This window comes from Euprymna scolopes, chromosome 9 (assembly GCF_053919585.1).
Source record: "Euprymna scolopes isolate OS-2025 chromosome 9, ASM5391958v1, whole genome shotgun sequence".
Taxonomy (NCBI): Eukaryota; Metazoa; Mollusca; class Cephalopoda; order Sepiida; family Sepiolidae; genus Euprymna; species Euprymna scolopes.
This window is the reverse complement of record NC_136490.1, coordinates 98,554,682-98,564,292: the sequence shown is the minus strand read 5'-3', so window position 1 is coordinate 98,564,292 and position 9,611 is coordinate 98,554,682. Positions and strand designations below refer to the sequence as shown.

At 30.4% G+C, this 9,611-nt stretch overlaps 1 long non-coding RNA gene across 1 annotated transcript in view; it reads right to left on the bottom strand.

Annotated features, from left to right (window-relative positions):
* The window catches only part of LOC145284791 (uncharacterized), a 34,382-nt gene extending 25,087 nt beyond the window's left edge, over positions 1-9,295 (bottom strand). The window contains exon 1 of the long non-coding RNA XR_013868882.1: positions 9,233-9,295. This is a non-coding gene — a long non-coding RNA (uncharacterized LOC145284791). The remainder of the gene's footprint in view (positions 1-9,232) is intronic.
* Between the last annotated feature and the right edge of the window lie 316 nt (positions 9,296-9,611).

Below are 9,611 nucleotides of genomic sequence, written 5' to 3'. Positions count from 1 at the left end.
TATTTTCTTTTTACTTCGGAGTCACATATTGAAGCCCGAAAGCAGCTTAGGGATAAGGATTAGTGAATGTAATGTGATGATGCAGTAATCGTTAATAGTGTAAATTCGGTAGAATTTGATCTTTTATGGGAACCGCTCAACAAGTACTTGTTTATATTAGATTTGAAAGCCGCCATGTATTAAACCGGGAAGCATACCAGCGGAACAATGTTCGATAGACCGGCAGTTCTTCGAAATAATCTTTTTTTATTTATTATTTTTACAGGGTTAATGGGTATACATTAGGCAATGTAATTATAGCGTAGTAAACATTATTAGCGGGAATTCTGTAAATTGGATTACGTGAGGGGACGGTTCATCAAGAATTTGTTTGCATTGGACTTGAAAGCAGGCAATCGGAAGAGAGTTCCACAGGTGTGCAGTTTTCAGAAAGACGGATTATTCATGGAATCTGCATTTAGGTTTAGGCACGGATAAAGAGTGTGGGAAATTGTTGATAGTGGTTTTGGCTAGACGAGTGTTTTTCGTGAAAGTTTAGCGAAGGGGGGGCCATAGATTGAAGTTCAGCTGAGCACTTGCCATGGAAATAACGATACAGCAGAGGCATGCTCGCAACGTCTCTTCTGTGGGAAAGAGATTGCAGGGAAGAGAAAAGGGAATCCCCCACTAAGCTACGAAGTCTATTTTGAACTCTGAACTCTGCGTTTAGATTTAGGCACAGTAAGAAAGTGTGGAAACTCCTATATAGCGACTATAGCTAGTCGACTGTTTTTGTGAAAGTTTGGCACAGGGAAGCCATACATGGAAATTCTGCGGAGCAGTTGTCAGGAAAATCACGATTTAAAAGCAAGAAGAGTCAGAGAAAATGCATCGTTTATTTTACCAAGTAGTTAGCACTATTCACAGTTATATCAGTCTATTGGCAAGGTTTTGGCTAAAAACCTAAGAGACTATAAGCTGTTTTACTTACAATTTTTCACATATTAAGGCCTTGTTACTCGAGGATAACGGTTAATGTGCTGAAATTATTGTTTTTATCACGTCCGAATATTTCTGCGGACAATTTTAAATAGAAATCTATTTACATTGGCGTTGAAAATTACCAATTGAAATCACCATGAAACAAAATTCCGAAAATGTTCCACAGACTGGAGGTCAATGCGAAATTTCGACTGACGTCAGACACACTGAGGTAGAAATTAACGTTTTTTCTTAGTTGTTTAAGAGAGATGCCTTCTTACTGTAAATATCTTCCAATAAATAACCAAATTATTGAATTCCATCGAGCGTCTTAAAGGGCTAACGATTTAGTAGAGAGAGACTAGTAAGGTTTATACTATGATAATTTGCCACTAGATTTCGAAGTCGATTTGAATTCTATCAAAGCAACGAACAGTAACCCAAACGGCACTTCTTCAAATATTGTTGACTTAATATCATCGAATACAATATTTATTTTAGTAATATTCTGTAATGCATAGTAAAACGATAACATTGTCTCCTTAGAAAAGATGACAGGATTCCATTTCCGTTTGATGTAAACCGATTTTCTTCTTTTTTTTGTTGACCATTTACTAGTTGGCCAGTTGTCTATAAATCCCAAGAGAGATAGGAGCTGTATCTTATGTCTAAAAGTTATACAATATTCAAAGAACGAGATCGGAGATGCGCCGCTGTACTTCTCCCGATCTATACCGATCAAAGTTATGACAACATGACCATTGTCAGCACCCTAAAAATGCAAATCCGGATTAAGGGCACAGCTCAACGAAGTTTCCGGCTACGGTTATTGTCTTTAGTGTGGTTTCAAGTGAGGGCTACATCATGCCACCTCAAATCTTCGAGGTCGGCTTGAAAGTCAACACCAAAGTGTACCTGGATGTGCTGAAGTGTGTGGTGATCCACCGGTGCAACCAATTGGGCGCTGGAACCGGTCCGCAAGTCCAAAGAGACCTAGGCTTCGCTTCAGAAGGAGTGCTACAATTTTGTATCCCTCTCTCCTTGGCCCTTCTCCTTCCTCGAACTGTATCCAATGGACTATTTTGTTTGATCATACGTGGTGAGCATTACCAGTATGATGTCTTACTACACCAAAATTAACCTGATTACTGCCATCCGCCCAGTATTCGCCGACGCTTGCTAAAAAGGCGTGCCCCCAGTTCCGGAACGGAATCGAAGTGGTGAGTGAGGCTGAAGGCGGCTACATTTAATAAATGTCAGCTCTATTACATAATCAATTATCTGAATTGATTTTTTCAATAAAAGTTTTATAATAAAGCTGTAGTGTTGTTTTCTTTACGGCGACAAATTTATTCCAGTAGAATTTTTTCATGGAAGGGTTGTTTGACAAGGTAAGTTATTTCGGAGTTTATTTAGTACTGTCACTAAAGACAAAATACGTTCTAAGAAGTATAGTTGGCACATTTTACGAGGCACGACTTTCCTGCCTTGACAAAGTACAAAATTTACATCGATTCTAGTGGGAGACGCATGGTTTCCATCTTTACTCCGTATTTCTCACAAAAGAGACGCTGTGTGGCTTTCTCTACTTTATCGTTATTTTCATGTAATGGACTCAGTTGAGCTTCAATCTATGGTTCATCATACAAATCATTCCCAAGAAAAACTCGTCCAGCTATACCCACTGTTAATTATTTTCTAATCTTTCTCTCACTTTCTGAAACTTAACGAAACTTCTATGAGCAAAGATTATTTTCTAAGACTGCTCGTTTGTGGAATACAGTACCGTGGGACAGCTTCCTATCTGACTACTAGAAGGCCGTTTTCAAGTTCAATATAAATACATTTTTGATGAGCCGTCCGCTTAAATAATGCAATCCTGCCAAAAAAATGTCCACTATTACCGATCTTCACGGTGTAGATTACCGTCCACCTGGTATCGATTTACCTATTATCATCGAATGGCTTCTAAATCTGGATGGATAGTGATTGCTTAGGAATTATGCTTCTTTTTGGTTTAAATATTATAGATGATTGGAATATGTGTGAGCGAATTTTACAGACACCGATAAAACTTTGAACATTACAGGCTTATAACAGTAACACTTAGTGTTTTTGTTTTGTTTTTGGGGTGTTTTTTTTACACCAAGTCATTAAAGATGTATCCACGGTTTGAACGACCAGCCTCCCTGTATTTATTGAGCATGTGTTCGTGTTAATTCCAACAGAAGATCGTCATTATATTTCGCATGAATGATATAAAACATGAAATATGATGCGTGATAATGCACACACACAAAAAAAGAATGCTAATGATAAACCAAATATTGATCTGAAAGTTTGTTTTTTTCACTTATTGAAAAAAATGTTGATCACATGAATTTTTATGTTATATTAAACGGAAAATGAATATTCAATATGTGACAAAGATACGTGAAATATTAATTCGAAAAGTAACCACACATGGCATTCTGATAATGAATTGATTTTGCACAGCTGCTTGTCTTCTTTAAATAAAAATGATGTGTGTGGACATATATGTTTGTGTATATAGCTAAAAGTCGAGCTGTGTATATATATATATATATATATATATATATATATATATATATATATATATATGTATATATATATATGCTCGAATATATATATATATATATAAATACAGATATCCGTACACACACGCGCACACACACGCACACACACGCACACACACACCCACACACACACACACACACATACATATATATATATATATATGGGGTGTAAATGTGTGAGTAGGTGTATGTAAATATATCAATATATGTGTATACATATATGTGCGTGTGTTTATATGTACATCAATATATATATATATCAATATATATATATATAAATATATATAAGTCAATATATATATATATATATATATATATATATATATATATATATATATACATGTATATGTGTATAAATATTTATGGGCAAAGGTTTCAATTAAATGAGTATATATTTTATATTTAAATGTGTAATTTATATTTTTATTTGTGCTTATATGACCATTTATTTTTTAAATATATATTTAAAGTAACCTTAGTACATACAAACATATACGCATATACACACAACGTGAAAAAGCTACACAGATACTTAGCAAGATAAATATATAGATAGATGAATAGATAGATAGATAGATAGATAGATAGATAGATAGATAGGTAGAACAAGGGAGGGATAATTTACATTGTATGTATATTAGATACCTTGATAATAATTTTCAAAATTATAAATTTCAAGATAAATTATCTGTGTGAATGAAATATTTCCGCACTTACTTTTCTTAAGCATTTCTATTCTTTGAAATATTTTTCGGAGAAATACCTAAATAGGTCCATACATTCGGAAGACACGCATACAAAAATACAGACGTATTTCACACACGCATATATATATATATATATATATATATATATATATATATATATATATATATATATCGCATAAACATATTGCATTTATAATTAATTACATATATATGCAAATATACACCTAAATTTGCAGATATACATATATATATATAAAAATATATATATATATATATATATATATATATATATATATATATATATATACACCCACATATATATGCGCGCGCGCGTGTGTGTGTGTAAATATATAGTTTTAAAAATATAATTATGGACTAATAAATGCCGCTTCACATTTGAGGATACCAAATTGGTAAAAGGGAAAATTATCCCTAACTCGCATTCAGATAAAAATGCACTTTCATATAAATAATTAAATCCATGTACAAAGTATCGCACAGTAAAACCAAATCAATAACATCTATATATATATATATATATATATAGAGAGAGAGAGAGAGAGAGAGAGAGAGTCAGAGGCAGAGACACAGAGAGGAGGTCCTTAACAAGTACATTATACCAAACACTTCATAAAAATTTACAAAAATCTTATTATAGCTAAATACTTATTTTTGTGTGCGTAAATGTGTGGTGTATTGAATATTTTAATATGCATATATATATATATATATATATATATATATATATATATATGCATATATATACACACATATATATGCATATATATATATATGCATATATATACACACATATATATGCATATATATATATATATATATATATATATATATATATATATATATATATATACGTATGTATGTATGAGTGTTGGGCAGTTATCAGTAGGTGTTTGTATATATTTTTATTTCACACGTGCGAATGTCTACACAAATATATCAATACGTATATTTCATACGCATCCATATACATTTTCAGATTAAAAAAAAACTTACCACTTTAAATTACCCTTTATAACTTATTGTGTGTGTGTGCGTGTGACTGTGTGCATATGTAAGTGCGTGATATATTTGTAGTGTATATTATTATTATTATTATTATTATTATTATTAGTAGTAGTAGTAGTAGTAGTAGTAGTAGTAGTAGTAGTAGTAGTAGTAGTAGGCTGGTGCAAAATAATGCCGTTTTTTTAAAAACGGCGTCACTTTGTACAAACAAAATACAGGTAAACTTGCGGGTTTTAATTCATTTAGCCTTCCAAAATGAAAAACAAATGTTTAAGGGCGGCTTTGTTGTGATGAGTATTTTAATAATAATATTACTTTCTACTAATAGATTGATTACGATGAATATTTCTATGAAATATTAATGCTTTTCCTTCCGTTTTTCTAACAGTCTCTCTCTCATTCTATCTTATGTATATATATATATATATATATATATATATATGTATATACATATATATATATACATATATATGTATATATATATTCATATATATATATATGTGTGTGTATATATATTCATATATATACATATATATGTGTATACATATATTCATATATATATATATACATATATATATATGTGTGTATATATATTCATATATGTGTGTGTACATATATATATATATGTATATATATATATATATATATATATATATATATATATATATATAATCAGTGTGTAGAGTTGCCTGAATGTTTATGTAAGAATAATACCATGTACTACTTTGTCGTTATTCTCCTTAAATTCAAAGGATATTTTATCTCTGAGTTATATAAAATTGGAATAATAGATGCGTACATGTCTGTGTGTATGTACGTATGTATGTATGTACTGACAACAATGTGTAATGAACAAAGTTTAACTGATGATTTATTGTTTAACTAGCAACAAGCTAACACCGTCTAATCGAACAAAATTATATTGTTCATATTTAAATTACATGTTCATTAATTTTCGTTAATAAATTTGATCAAAATGAAAAAAGTACGAGTACAATAATTTGCATTTAATAAACTTTTACTGTAGTTCAGTTCCAGTCTTTTTTTCATCAACGAATATTTCACACTTTTATATTTTTTTTGTTATCGACATTCGGGAAATCGCCCGGCAGAAAGCTTCACATTCCTCCATGCATGGCCCTGTCGGTGGGGCATTAGAATACGCCGACTGACCCCCTGCAGAGGGTAAAAGTCCCTCAATGGACTGGATATGACCTTTAACTATATCCAGTGGTGAGGCCCCAGCTTGTGAGCTTTGGGGAGTGTGGAGCCACCCTTTAATTACCATTGCTCCCAGGTTTACTCTGACCCGGAATGGTAGTACCTGTTAGGGTCCCAACTATGGGTTAAATAGAAACCGAAGTGAAAACAACAAATATACTCTATTAAAAAATTTTTTCTTCAAAATCTTTTGATTCGGCATTAAATAACCCGAAAAGGGTTGATATACCGTAAAACAAAAACAACCAACCAACCAACCAACCTCAATGCAGTAACTTAGTCCAAAATATATGTTATTCTACATTGCTCTCTAGAGAACCTACTGTTTTGTTTATACAATTATTTTATATAAACTTCTTCCCAGTTAACGAAAAACAAATATGAAGATATTTACGTGCTGTGTTTGAACTTACAGACAATGTACTGCAAAAAAAAAAAAAAAAAAAAAAAAAAAAAACAGGTAAATTTTCAAGTCTTATAAAATTCTTTGCATGAAAGAAAAATTAAGACATTTTCGTGCGGAGTTTGAACCTACAGACCACGTCATGAAAAAAAATCAAAAGAAAAAACAAACAAGCAATCAACTTACTCACAGTAGAATTTTAACGGCCCGTTGTTTTATCATTGTTGCTAAGCGACGACATGGAAAAATGGCTTTACCGATGATAGATAAATAAAAAATAACGGTTTCGACTATCGATTACCGGTAATTATCGGAGGTATTGTTAGACAAAACTATAAAAAGATCACTCCCAAACACTAAAGTTCTATAAATTTTAAAGAAAATCTATGCAGCTGTTTCGGAGTCTATAAGGGACGAACTCACACTCAATTGTAGATATAATAATTTGAATTTTCTTTTAATATACATCATAATTATTTTAACAAGTAATGCTAATTATTATACGTGTTCCGTTTAAAAAAATACACGAATGTAAATTTCAAATCATTTCTGACAACAGAAAATAAAAATTACGTTTTTCTAGATTTGTATGGAGTCGACCGTACCTAAATGGTTGACGACACGAATTGACAATTTGGGTGTTCGTGTTCGAATCGAGTTCGTTCCACAAAATCATTTTCATGTTCGAAGTTTGCAACCTTCACGTGATCCGTTCCGTAAGTACCCGATGTTTTTCAAGAAAAGAATTTCGATAAGAAAAACATCGGGGAAACAAATGCCTGGATTTATATGATATGGTGCTGACTAGTTTTGTGAGCAATTAGTTAGGGAAATGAGATGCATGTATATTATGAATATTATTAACAATCGGTGTGAAATATGTTCAAAAATGTAGAAAAGTTTTTGTTTTGATTTCGAATAATATTTTTATTAAATATTGTATTATTTGACGTTTCTGAATTTTTTAGATGAGGATTGGTTATTTGTATTATTTGGATTCATCGAACTAATGTTCTCATCTTAATCTCGTTCGAATATAATTGCTAATTACTTAGGACCCCTATTCAGTCATGGATGACTGAACAAGAGCACGCTACCTCTGTAGAGTAAATAAATGTTTCGGTTCGAAATTCCGTCCAAATTTCCGAATTCAACAGAAACATGCCCGAGTTCGATAAGATACACCCGAAGAAGGTCGGAGATTTCCACGACCGAAACGGTGTGAAAATCACAGTCAAGGTGAGAACAGTAGTCCGATGCATCTACATAATACGAATTGTGTATTATTTATTTAGGAGTTGTCTTCATTTCGAGTTTATCAAACAATCGTATACATTATTAAATACAAAAATAATACGCATGTATTTCAAATTTATTTCAATATATCAGCAAATTACTTCCTGTTTTAAGATAAGGTTTTTCTTAACAAACGATTAGGTTCTAATTTTAACTTACTTTGAAAGTTTTGTATCATGCATAATTATATGAGTTAAAATGTGTTTAATTAAATTATAGTAAAATTAATACCGTTTAAATATTACAGGTTGATTTTTCATATTTGTCATATGCCCTATTGCACATTTTGAGCATAACTTTATTATATTAAACATTACTTAGGTATGAAAAATATATGTTACAATTGTATATATATATATATATATATATATACACACATACATATTTATATACATATACATATATATTTATATATATACATATATATATATATATATATTATACATATCTATATAAATAATTATACATATAAATACACACATATATACACATATATATATATATATTTATACACATCTCTCTCTATATAGATTATACATATATATACATATATATATTTATACATATATATATATACATATATATATATATATTATATATACACGTATATATATATATATCGATATGTATAATACAAGCATATTAACAGATTAACAGTCATAAAATAATTCAAGTGGAAATTGAGTATTTTTTTAAAAACACATTTCTTTCATATTACAGAGTAATATTCTTATTATATTAATTGCCTATCATATAGCTTTAATTGAGTATACTTTATAAAATTTCAATTAATTAAACGAATCTTATTACTTACTACTACCACCAGCCACCTGTAAAAGTGCGATCGATTTTAACAGTATTTATAAATAAATTATGTCCAATTAATCAACAATATATTTACAAGTTTGGTTCGTATAAGCCTCAACCATTATAATTCAAAGGTTAAACTTGATACGTGTCCGGTCGTAATATCGTTTTAAGGATAAAAAAATTTGATTTTAGGGTAACTAAATAATACTTACTATACATCCATATAAAGATAATACTTCTCTCAGTAAAAACTGTCATCTCGGTTTCAAGTGCATATTTCATGTATTTTAAGCGGCCGTAAGTAAATTTTATTTGAAAAACAGAAGTGAGAAATAGCGAATAAATATGGTTGTTCGACTGCGAAAAATTATAATTCAAACGTCATAAAATTTTATACATGTTAAATAAATTGCACGAATCCAAATTTATATGCATATATATACATATATATATATATATATGCATGTTCATATGTTATATATATATATATATATATATATATATGTATATGTATATATATGCATGTTCATATATTCACATATACACATTTACATACATATACGTATAGCTATGTGCATTTATATACCCATA